Raw genomic sequence first — 9,991 nt, forward strand, 5'->3', positions numbered from 1 at the left:
CATCAGGCATGCATTCCACAGTTCCTTAAGGGTCATTGAGCTATTTAGGCAATATATCAAAAGTCATTTGTTATTTCAAAGTCCTCAGAAATATATATATCAGATCATAAAGTTATAAAAACCTTTCTCATCACCACTTATCAAAAATGTCTAGTTATGTCTTCTTTATTGATTTGGTGTGTAGGTATAATTATATGCTTCAAATGTTTCTTTTATTTATTTAATATGTGAATATACTTGTCTGCTTATGTACTTTATTCAATGAGGTTTGAGCATATCTGTTTTTGTAGCGAGGCAGGACTTTTTGTATTTCGACCTCATTCCTTCACGATTTAAGCAATAAAATTAAAAATGCACCCAAAACCTAAACCAAACGTTGCAGGTGGTTATTTCTTTATGCGCAGTGGTCAACGCGGCACTCTCTAGCTGCCAAGAGCACTTTTTACTATGCGCACCCAACCAGAGTGACGGGAGGAGCACATTTCAGAAAACGTGCTCAGCTCGTCGAGAAAATGCGATTTAAGCAATAAAATTAAAAATGCACCTAAAACCTAAACCAAACGTTGCAGGTGGTTATTTCTTCATGCGCAGTTGTCAACGCGGCACTCTCTAGCTGCCAAGAGCACTTTTTACTATGCGCGCCCAACCAGAGCGACGGGAGGAGCACATTTCAGAAAACGTGCTCAGCTCGTCGAGAAAATGCAATTTAAGCAATAAAATTAAAAATGCACCTAAAACCTAAACCAAACGTTGCAGGTGCTTATTTCTTCATGCGCAGTGGTCAACGCGGCACTCCCTAACTGCCAAGAGCACTTTTTACTGTGCGCACTAAACCAGAGTGACGGGAGGAGCACATTTCAGAAACCGTGCTCAGCTCGTCGAGAAAATGCGATTCAAGCAATAATATTAAAAATGCACCTAAAACCTAAACCAAACGTTGCAGGTGCTTATTTCTTCATGCGCAGTGGTCAACGCGGCACTCTCTAGCTGCCAGGAGGACTTTTTACTACGCGCACCCAACCAGAGCGACGGGAGGAGCACATTTCAGAAAACGTGCTCAGCTCGTCGAGAGAATGCGATTTAAGCAATAAAATTAAAAATGCACCTAAAACCTAAACCAAACGTTGCAGGTGCTTATTTCTTCATGCGCAGTGGTGGAAGCGGCACTCTCTAGCTGCCAAGAGCACTTTTTACTATGCGCGCCCAACCAGAGTGACGGGAGGAGCACATTTCAGAAAACGTGCTCAGCTCGTCGAGAAAATGCGATTTAAGCAATAAAATTAAAAATGCACCCAAAACGTAAACCAAACGTTGCAGGTGGTTATTTCTTCATGCGCAGCGGTCAACGCGGCACTCTCTAGCTGCCAAGAGCGCTTTTTACTATGCGCACCCAACCAGAGTGACGGGAGGAGCACATTTCAGAAAACGTGCTCAGCTCGTCGAGAAAATGCGATTTAAGCAATAAAATTAAAAATGCACCTAAAACCGAAACCAAACAATGCAGGTGCTTATTTCTTCATGCGCAGTGGTCAACGCGGCACTCCCTAGCTGCCAGGAGCACTTTTTACTGTGCGCACCCAACCAGAGTGACGGGAGGAGCACATTTCAGAAAACGTGCTCAGCTCGTCGAGAAAATGCGATTTAAGCAATAAAATAAAAAATGCACCTAAAACCTAAACCAAACGTTGCAGGTGCTTATTTCTTCATGCGCAGTGGTCAACGCGGCACTCCCTAGCTGCCAGGAGCACTTTATACTGTGCGCACCCAACCAGAGTGACGGAAGGAGCACATTTCAGAAAACGTACTCAGCTCGTCGAGAAAATGCGATTTAAGCAATAAAATTAAAAATGCACCTAAAACCTAAACCAAACGTTGCAGGTGCTTATTTCTTCATGCGCAGTGGTCAACGCGGCACTCTCTAGCTGCCAAGAGCACTTTTTACTATGCGCGCCCAACCAGAGCGACGGGAGGAGCACATTTCAGAAAACGTGCTCAGCTCGTCGAGAAAATGCGATTTAAGCAATAAAATTGAAAATGCACCTAAAACCTAAACCAAACGTTGCAGGTGCTTATTTCTTCATGCGCAGTGGTCAACGCGGCACTCTCTAGCTGCCAAGAGCACTTTTTACTATGCGCACCCAACCAGAGTGACGGGAGGAGCACATTTCAGAAAACGTGCTCAGCTCGTCGAGAAAATGCGATTTAAGCAATAAAATTAAAAATGCACCTAAAACCTAAACCAAACGTTGCAGGTGGTTATTTCTTCATGCGCAGTGGTCAACGCGGCACTGTCTAGCTGCCAAGAGCACTTTTTACTATGCACACCCAACCAGAGTGACGGGAGGAGCACATTTCAGAAAACGTGCTCAGCTCGTCGAGAAAATGCGATTTAAGCAATAAAATTAAAAATGCACCTAAAACCTAAACCAAACGTTGCAGGTGGTTATTTCTTCATGCGCAGTGGTCAACGCGGCACTCTCTAGCTGCCAAGAGCACTTTTTACTATGCGCACCCAACCAGAGTGACGGGAGGAGCACATTTCAGAAAACGTGCTCAGCTCGTCGAGAAAATGCGATTTAAGCAATAAAATTAAAAATGCACCTAAAACCTAAACCAAACGTTGCAGGTGGTTATTTCTTCATGCGCAGTGGTGAACTCGGCACTCTCTAGCTGCTGTTAGGTTACGGATTCTAGTTATTGATCTGACTCCAAATTGCGATCAACACTTAACACATAAATTGCTATGTCCTAATCCACACACTGGCGCACCTAACAATTTTGCGAGTTCGTTCTGTCAAAGAGAAGACCAGTAGATCAATCAGACCAAATTTACCAATTATTTATTCCTGACAAAGCGCACTAATACAGGCCTGGGTCCCGGGTCCCTCACACTAAAACTCGTGCGTTTTTGTGACCACCAAAAGACGACACATTCTTCCGGGTTGCCCAGTTTTAAAGAAACACAATATGAATATTAAAGCATGCAAAATATTGTGAGATGATTGGTGGATGGCCATCTCCTCCCCGTCCAGGTGTCGCTGAGGTCAGGCGGTTGGGTTTTCCCCTCGATGCCCAGTCCCATAGATGTGCTGTTGTTCTCCTTTCTCACCGACCTTGAGATTATCTCGTCCGGTACTCCCTGTCTGGGCCTATACACAACACTTCCAAGAAAACAAGTTCATGCAGTTTGCCTGCACATTCCTCGGCCCCCACCAATCCACACGAGCACTTCAATACTAGATATTAATATGATTATAAGTTTAACACAACCTTAAAAAATATGTTTGCAAACTCCCAAAAACACATTTTCCTTTACTGCCAAGAGCACTTTTTACTATGCGCACCCAACCAGAGTGACGGGAGGAGCACATTTCAGAAAACGTGCTCAGCTCGTCGAGAAAATGCGATTTAAGCAATAAAATTAAAAATGCACCTAAAACCTAAACCAAACGTTGCAGGTGGTTATTTCTTCATGCGCAGTGGTCAACGCGGCACTCTCTAGCTGCCAAGAGCACTTTTTACTATGCGCACCCAACCAGAGTGACGGCAGGAGCACATTTCAGAAAACGTGCTTAGCTCGTCGAGAAAATGCGATTTAAGCAATAAAATTTAAAATGCACCTAAAACCTAAACCAAACGTTGCAGGTGGTTATTTCTTCATGCGCAGTGGTCAACGCGGCACTCTCTAGCTGCCAAGAGCACTTTTTACTATGCGCACCCAACCAGAGTGACGGGAGGAGCACATTTCAGAAAACGTGCTCAGCTCGTCGAGAAAATGCGATTTAAGCAATCAAATTAAAAATGCACCTAAAACCTAAACCAAACGTTGCAGGTGGTTATTTCTTCATGCGCAGTGGTCAACGCGGCACTCTCTAGCTGCCAAGGGCACTTTTTACTATGCGCACCCAACCAGAGTGACGGGAGGAGCACATTTCAGAAAACGTGCTCAGCTCGTCGAGAAAATGCGATTTAAGCAAAAAAATTAAAAATGCACCTAAAACCTAAACAAAACGTTGCAGGTGATTATTTCTTCATGCGTAGTGGTCAACGCGGCACTCTCTAGCTGCCAAGAGCACTTTTTACTATGCGCACCCAACCAGAGTGACGGGAGGAGCACATTTAATTTTATTGCTTGAATCGCATTGGTTGGGTTGGCATAGTAAAAAGTGCTCTTGGCGGCTAGAGAGTGCCGAGTTGACCACTGCGCATGAAGAAATAACCTCCTGCAACGTTTGGTTTGGGTTTTAGGTGCATTTTTAATTTTATTGCTTAAATCACATTTTCTCGACGAGCTGAGCACGTTTTCTGAATTGTGCTCCTCCCGTCACTGTGGTTAGGTTGGCATAGTAAATGTCAGGCAGGGAACAAGGCGGAGGACTCGGATGCAGAGTCTTTCTTTTCTCTGATTTATTCCAGCACACGATGATCAAAAAATACAACTCAAGGCGCCTCTTGCAAGGGAAACACTTGGCAAAAAGTCCAAACAAAAAGCGTCGCACTCGGGCGAGACAAAAAGGGCTATGGGGATCAAGGAACTAACAAATGGCGTCACTCGGTGGCGAGACAAAAAGGGCTATGGGGAGCAAGGCACTAACAGAAAGCGTCGCTCTGTGGCGAGACAAAAAGGAGGAATCTTACTGAGAGTTCGGATGTCAAAGAATCGCTGGTGGTCGGGACGAGGCAAGACACACTGGCACAAGACAAGGGGAAGACACGGACTAAATACACACAAAAGGGCTGGGACGCAGGTGCTGACAATTAGCGCCAATCACGCAGGTGCACACAATCGGGATCGGGGAATACAAGACAACCAAAAACAGAGGAAGGAAACACGAACTGAAACGGAAAGGATGACAAAATAAAACAGAAAGTGAAGTTACGACACAGACAGGACAGAAATCCGGAAAAATAAACGTGACCGCATGACAGTAAAAAATACTCTTGGGGGCTTTAGAGTGCCGAGTTGACCACTGCGCATGAAGAAATGACCATCTGCAGCGTTTGGTTTAGGTTTTAGGTGCATTTTTAATTTTATTGCTTAAATCGCATTTTCTCGACGAGCTGAGCACGTTTTCTGAAATGTGCTCCTCCCGTCACTCTGGTTGGGTTGGCATAGTAAAAAGTGCTCTTGGCGGCTAGAGAGTGCCGAGTTGACCACTGCGCATGAAGAAATAACCACCTGCAACGTTTGGTTTGGGTTTTAGGTGCATTTTTAAATTTATTGCTTAAATTGCATTTTCTCGACGAGCTGAGCACGTTTTCTGAATTGCGCCCCTCCCGTCACTCTGGTTGGGTTGGCATAGTGAAAAGTGCTCTTGGCGGCTAGAGAGTGCCGAGTTGACCACTGCACATGAAGAAATGACCATCTGCAGCGTTTGGTTTAGGTTTAAGGTGCATTTTTAATTTTATTGCTTAAATCGCATTTTCTCGACGAGCTGAGCACGTTTTCTGAATTGTGCCCCCCCGTCACTCTGGTTGGGTTAGCATAGTATAAAGTGCTCTTGGCAGCTAGAGAGTGCCAAGTTGACCACTGCGCATGAAGAAATGACCATCTGCAGCGTTTGGTTTAGGGTTTAGGTGCATTTTTAATTTTATTGCTTATATCGCATTTTCTCGACGAGCTGAGCACGTTTTCTGAATTGTGCTCCTCCTCTGGTTAGGTTGGCATAGTAAAAAGTACTCTTGGGGGCTTTAGAGTGCCGAGTTGACCACTGCGCATGAAGAAATGACCATCTGCAGCGTTTGTTTTAGGTTTTAGGTGAATTTTTAATTTTATTGCTTAAATCGCATTTTCTCGACGAGCTGAGCACGTTTTCTGAATTGTGCCCCTCCCGTCACTCTAGTTGGGTTGGCATAGTAAAAAGTGCTCTTGGCGGCTAGAGAGTGCCGAGTTGACCACTGCGCATGAAGAAATGACCATCTGCAATGTTTGGTTTAGGTTTTAGTTGCATTTTAATTTTATTGCTTAAATCGCATTTTCTCGACGAGCTGAGCACGTTTTCTGAATTGCGCTCCTCCCGTCACTCTGGTTGGGTTGGCATAGTAAAAAGTGCTCTTGGCGGCTAGAGAATGCCAAGTTGACCACTGCGCATGAAGAAATGACAATCTGCAGCGTTTGGTTTAGGGTTTAGGTGCATTTTTAATTTTATTTCTTATCTCGCATTTTCTCGACGAGCTGAGCACGTTTTCTGAATTGTGCTCCTCCTGTAACTCTGGTTAGGTTGGCATAGTAAAAAGTACTCTTGGGGGCTTTAGAGTGCCGAGTTGACCACTGCGCAGGAAGAAATAACCACCTGCAACGTTTGGTTTGGGTTTTAGGCGCATTTTTAATTTTATTGCTTAAATCGCATTTTCTCGACGAGCTGAGCACGTTTTCTGAATTGTGCCCCTCCGGTCACTCTGGTTGGGTTGGCATAGTAAAAAGTGCTCTTGGGGGCTTTAGAGTGCCGAGTTGACCACTGCACATGAAGAAATGACCATCTGCAGCGTTTGGTTTAGGTTTTAGGTGCATTTTTAATTGTATTGCTTAAATCACATTTTCTCGACGAGCTGAGCACGTTTTCTGAATTGTGCCCCTCCCGTCACTCTGGTTGGGTTGGCATAGTAAAAAGTACTCTTGGGGGCTTTAGAGTGCCGAGTTGACCACTGCGCATGAAGAAATAACCATCTGCAGCGTTTGGTTTAGGTTTTAGGTGTATTTTTAATTTTTTTGCTTAAATCGCATTTTCTCGACGAGCTGAGCACGTTTTCTGAATTGTGCTCCTCCCGTCACTCTGGCTAGGTTGGCATAGTAAAAAGTACTCTTTGGGGCTTTAGAGTGCCGAGTTGACCACTGCGCATGAAAAAATGACCATCTGCAGCATTTGGTTTAGGTTTTAGGTGCATTTTTAATTTTATTGCTTAAATCGTATTTTCTCGACGAGCTGAGCACGTTTTCTGAATTGTGCCCCTCCGGTCACTCTGGTTGGGTTGGCATAGTAAAAAGTGCTCTTAGCGGCTACAGAGTGCCGAGTTGACCACTGCGCATGAAGAAATAACCACCTGCAACGTTTGGTTTGGGTTTTAGGTGCATTTTTAATTTGATTGCTTAAATTGCATTTTCTCGACGAGCTGAGCACAGTTTCTGAATTGTGCCCCTCCCGTCACTCTGGTTGGGTTGGCATAGTAAAAAGTGCTCTTGGCGGCTAGAGAGTGCCGAGTTGACCACTGCGCATGAAAAAATACCCACCTGCAACGTTTGGTTTGGGTTTTAGGTGCATTTTTAATTTTATTGCTTAAATCGCATTTTCTCGACGAGCTGAGCACGTTTTCTGAATTGTGCCCCTCCCGTCACTCTGGTTGGGTTGGCATAGTAAAAAGTGCTCTTGGTGGCTAGAGAGTGCCGAGTTGACCACTGCACATGAAGAAATGACCATCTGCAGCGTTTTGTTTAGGTTTAAGGTGCATTTTTAGTTTTATTGCTTAAATCGCATTTTCTCGACGAGCTGAGCACGTTTTCTGAATTGTGCCCCCCCCGTCACTCTGGTTGGGTTAGCATAGTATAAAGTGCTCTTGGCGGCTAGAGAGTGCCAAGTTGACCACTGCGCATGAAGAAATGACCATCTGCAGCGTTTGGTTTAGGGTTTAGGTGCATTTTTAATTTTATTTCTTATATCGCATTTTCTCGACGAAATGAGCACGTTTACTGAATTGTGCTCCTCCCGTAACTCTGGTTAGGTTGGCATAGTAAAAAGTACTCTTGGGGGCTTTAGAGTGCCGAGTTGACCACTGCGCATGAAGAAATAACCACCTGCAACGTTTGGTTTGGGTTTTAAGCGCATTTTTAATTTTATTGCTTAAATCGCATTTTCTCGACGAGCTGAGCACGTTTTCTGAATTGTGCCCCTCCCGTCACTCTGGTTGGGTTGGCATAGTAAAAAGTGCTCTTGGCGGCTAGAGAGTGCCGAGTTGACCACTGCGCATGAAGAAATAACCACCTGCAGCGTTTGGTTTAGGTTTTAGGTGCATATTTAATTTTATTGCTTAAATCGCATTTTTTCGACGAGCTGAGCACGTTTTCTGAATTGTGCTCTGAATTGTGCCCCTCCCGTCACTCTGGTTGGGTTGGCATAGTAAAAAGTGCTCTTAGCGGCTCGAGAGTGCCGAGTTGACCACTGCGCATGAAGAAATAACCACCTGCAACGTTTGGTTTGGGTTTTAGGTGCATTTTTAATTTGATTGCTTAAATTGCATTTTCTCGACGAGCTGAGCACAGTTTCTGAATTGTGCCCCTCCCGTCACTCTGGTTGGGTTGGCATAGTAAAAAGTGCTCTTGGCGGCTAGAGAGTGCCGAGTTGACCACTGCGCATGAAAAAATAACCACCTGCAACGTTTGGTTTGGGTTTTAGGTGCATTTTTAATTTTATTGCTTAAATCGCAATTTTCGACGAGCTGAGCACGTTTTCTGAATTGTGCCCCTCCCGTCACTCTGGTTGGGTTGGCATAGTAAAAAGTGCTCTTGGCAGCTAGAGAGTGCCGAGTTGACCACTGCGCATGAAGAAATAACCACCTGCAACGTTTGGTTTAAGTTTTGGGTGCATTTTTAATTTTATTGCTTAAATCGCATTTTCTCGACGAGCTGAGCACAGTTTCTGAATTGTGCCCCTCCCGTCACTCTGGTTGGGTTGGCATAGTAAAAAGTGCTCTTGGCGGCTAGAGAGTGCCGAGTTGACCACTGCGCATGAAAAAATAACCACCTGCAACGTTTGGTTTGGGTTTTAGGTGCATTTTTAATTTTATTGCTTAAATCGCATTTTCTCGACGAGCTGAGCACGTTTTTTGAATTGTGCCCCTCCCGTCACTCTGGTTGGGTTGGCATAGTAAAAAGTGCTCTTGGCGGCTAGAGAGTGCTGAGTTGACCACTGCGCATGAAGAAATAACTACCTGCAACGTTTGGTTTAAGTTTTGGGTGCATTTTTAATTTTATTGCTTAAATCGCATTTTCTCGACGAGCTGAGCACGTTTTCTGAATTGTGCTCCTCCCGTCACTCTGGTTAGGTTGGCATAGTAAAAAGTACTCTTGGAGGCTTTAGAGTGCCGAGTTGACCACTGCGCATGAAGAAATGACCATCTGCAGCGTTTGGTTTAGGTTTTAGGTGCATTTTTAATTTTATTGCTTAAATCGCATTTTCTCGACGAGCTGAGCACGTTTTCTGAATTGCGCTCCTCCCGTCACTCTGGTTAGGTTGGCATAGTAAAAAGTACTCTTGGGGGCTTTAGAGTGCCGAGTTGACCACTGCGCATGAAGAAATGACCATCTGCAGCGTTTGGTTTAGGTTTAAGGTGCATTTTTAATTTTATTGCTTTAATCACATTTTCTCGAAGAGCTGAGCACGTTTTCTGAATTGTGCCCTTCCCGTCACTCTGGTTGGGTTGGCATAGTAAAAACTGCTATTGGCGGTTAGAGAATGCCGAGTTGACCACTGCGCATGAAGAAATGACCATCTGCAGCGTTTGGTTTAGGTTTTAGGTGCCTTTTTAATTTTATTGCTTAAATTGCATTTTCTCGATGAGCTGAGCACGTTTTCTGAATTGTGCTCCTCCCGTCACTCTGGTTGGGTTGGCATAGTAAAAAGTGCTCTTGGCGGCTAGAGAGTGCCGAGTTGACCACTGCGCATGAAGAAATGACCATCTGCAGCGTTTGGTTTAGGTTTTAGGTGCATTTTTAATTTTATTGCTTAAATCGCATTTTCTCGACGAGCTGAGCACGTTTTCTGAATTGTGCTCCTCCCGTCACTCTGGTTAGGTTGGCATAGTAAAAAGTACTCTTGGGGGCCTGAGAGTGCCGAGTTGACCACTGCGCATGACGAAATTAAAATCTGCAGCGTTTGGTTTAGGTTTTAGGTGCATTCTTAATTTTATTGCTTAATTCGTATTTTCTCGACGAGCTGAGCACGTTTTCTGAATTTTGCTCCTCCCGTCACTCTGGTTGGGTTGGCATAGTAAAAAGTGC

The sequence above is a fragment of the Syngnathus floridae genome, chromosome 12 (assembly GCF_059516105.1).
Source record: "Syngnathus floridae isolate MCC-2025c chromosome 12, RoL_Sflo_1.0, whole genome shotgun sequence".
Classification (NCBI taxonomy): Eukaryota; Metazoa; Chordata; class Actinopteri; order Syngnathiformes; family Syngnathidae; genus Syngnathus; species Syngnathus floridae.